General features: G+C 43.5%; 1 pseudogene; it reads left to right on the forward strand.

Annotated features, from left to right (window-relative positions):
• Nucleotides 1-219: 219 nt before the first annotated feature.
• On the forward strand, nt 220-2,168 carry LOC103920416 (annotated as a pseudogene).
• Nucleotides 2,169-2,919: the final 751 nt, after the last annotated feature.

Consider the following 2,919-nt stretch of genomic DNA (forward strand, 5'->3'; position numbering starts at 1 on the left):
TCTATCCCAGCCAAACCCAGTACATCTAGTGACTCTAAATGAGCATCTCCTGATTCTAAAGCCCTATCTGCTTGGACAGATTTGACAATGTTGGCTATCCAGGTCACTGCTTCCACAGGTTCTATTTCTGTTTTGTCCAGGAGTGGTCAAAAACCAAAGCAGAATGCCTGCTCTGCAAGCAGTCTTTCTATTCTATTTTCCACAGAATTTGTGATGAAGATGACTTTAAGGAGTACATACTCAGACCTTCAGAAAAATGGCTGTTTTGCCAGCCCTGGTGGCTGGAGATTTCCTTACCATAACACCCTAACATGGGAACACCATACTTCAACTGAATTCAGCAGTCTTGCCCTATCTCCTTTTAACTTAGAGGCATATGATCAACGTGCCAAATATGACTCTCCTGCTCCATCGTACGATGAAAAGAGCTGTTCAGACTCATCAGTTATTACAATATCTCCATATGAGGCAGATTGTCAAGAAATAGATGACAGTTCATCTGTGACTGGTATTGATCAATCCCCCTTGGGTGATGAAACTCCAGGGCTATCATGTTCCATTTTAGGAGACAGAGGTTCATGCAACAATAAGTTCTCCTCTAGAGGTTTCAGAAAGTTCTGATGAGGACATTGCTATGAAGAGAACTGAACAGTAAACTCAGTTACAGGCTAATGCTGACTTAAATGACAGTGAGTGTTCTTTGGACAACTGTGTTATTGTTGGGTTCATTAAGCCATTAGCTGAGAGGACACCAGAACCAGTTGAGCTGTCTTTGGACACTGAGGAGTCAGTCAGGGAAGTGAAAAGGGAAGACATGAATAAACAGCAGCCAATTCAGTTTCACAGTTGTAGTGACAGTGAACCAAGCAGAAGTTCTTTGCCATACTCCTCCATATTTTCAGAGAATGTAGGTAGGTGTAAAAGCTGCTCATCCCCGCCAAGCAAGAAGAAAGATTATAAGAACAAATGTAAAGTAAAAGATCTATTTCTGCAGGACTTGATCTGGAGCCCCTCTTCAGGAAGGGACACAATGTGCTCTCCTTGTAATCACAGATTGTGCAGAAAAGGAAAGTCCACGAGTCCACAATCCTATTCACAGCACAGTCGAGGCAGTCATGGCTGTAGGACTAGTAAGGAGCATCATGGCAAAGGTCAGCTTAAAAGGAGATGATCAAGAAACAGAGATAGCAGCATACACAGACGCAAAAGAAACAAGAGGATGTTGAGAACTCATGACACCAGCACCTCTCAAGAAAGCCAGAGAGGTTCTCTAAGTCAGGAAAGCACTACATCCAGAGAAGTAAGTAGATCATGAGCACATAGCAAAGAGCCTAGCAAAAGAAGATCAAGAAGCATAGACAGTCATCATTATCATATGAGAGACAATTGCCAAAGTAGATACCAGAAGGGTTCTGCTTTTTATAGTCAAAGCATGGTTGAAGATGTCTGTGAATCCTCATGCAGGAGGAGCACTCAGTCTAATGTTCACTATTCAAGGCAAGCTCCTAGTCCAGAATACAGTATAGTCTTTTACTGAAATGATAGGTCTGCATAGCTGGAGAGGACTCTATGAGAGACACTGTTGTTATTATGAAAGCTGCAGATCAAGGAGTCAATCAAGCAATAGGTCAAGGACACCTTCTGGAAGTACCGATGGAATTAAAAGTGAAAAGCCTGTTGGAAAAAGGAAGTACAAAACTCACCACTTGGACAATGCAGTCAAGGACAGCACAATTTTAGAGAAAGGAAATGACCACAAGAAAACTTTATCAAAATTCAGTGACTGCTACAAAAATAAAGATAGCCTATCAGACAATCAAGCAAGTAGCAAAACAAAGTGTAAGATAATGAAAAAAAGAGATTACGAGTCCAAGTGTGGATACACTCTATAAAGGAAAAACGATACAATCAGACATCGTAACAAGAAAAAGGAAAAACATAAGAATAAACACCAGGAAGATAATACAAGTAACTCAGCACATTCTTTTCCAGTTGTGATAAAAATTTATAGTAATAGTGATAAGGAGCTAGAAAGTATTGAATTTGACAGCAGCATTACTCGGACAGGCACAACTCAGGTAAATGAGAAGGAAAATGAGTCTCCATCTTCTTTTCTGGGAATGAGAGAGTGTGAAGAATTTCGAGAGTTAGCAAGGAAACTGGAGTAGCCACCAAAAATCATAGTGGACAGAGGCCCTGGAGGGTTGGGGTTGCTGAAGCAGGCAGTGTCAGCATGAGAGATGCTGCCAGCAGTGCCGGGCCTCTGCTCTTGGAGAGTTCTTGGGCCACCAGACTGAGTTCCTGCTGGAAGGTCCTGGGCCGACTGGTCAGTTCTCCCCTCTGCTGCAGAAAGGCTGTAGTCATGTGGCCCAAATCTCTCAGACTGGTCCTATGCTTCCTGCCTGGGATGTGCAAATCCCTCTTCTAGGGCTGGGGAAGGTGGAGTGGTGGCAGGTCTTTGACCAGGTCTCACTCATCCCTCTTCCGTCACCCTGGGGAGCTACAAAGATCACCTCAGTCCATGCAGCAGCACAGACAGTGGTGGTCTAGGAAGACAGGACCTCCCTGACAACACTAGCTAGGTATCCACTGGTGGAAGTTTAAGCCTGGGTACCAGAACAGTTTTACTCACCTCTGGTGCTTTCTGTTTTCTGAACAGTTGTTGGTAACCCTGGAGATTCAGCTGCTGAAGGAGAAAAGAAGGTGGCCACTGCTGAGATGCCAAGACAGTGGCCACCTTCAGGAATCCTTTGGTGGACACCCAAATTGGTCATGGTCACGGAAAGCATATGCTTAATGCAATAGGAGAAACCCTGATGATCTCCTTATCAATGAACAGTAACACTTAGCAGGGATAGTTCAAAACTCACTAAATGGACTTCTGGACTGTGGTATCATATATGAAGGTTATGAAAGCAT

Source organism: Pygoscelis adeliae, unplaced genomic scaffold (genome assembly GCF_000699105.1).
Source record: "Pygoscelis adeliae isolate BGI_AS28 unplaced genomic scaffold, ASM69910v1 Scaffold45, whole genome shotgun sequence".
NCBI classification, from domain to species: domain Eukaryota; kingdom Metazoa; phylum Chordata; class Aves; order Sphenisciformes; family Spheniscidae; genus Pygoscelis; species Pygoscelis adeliae.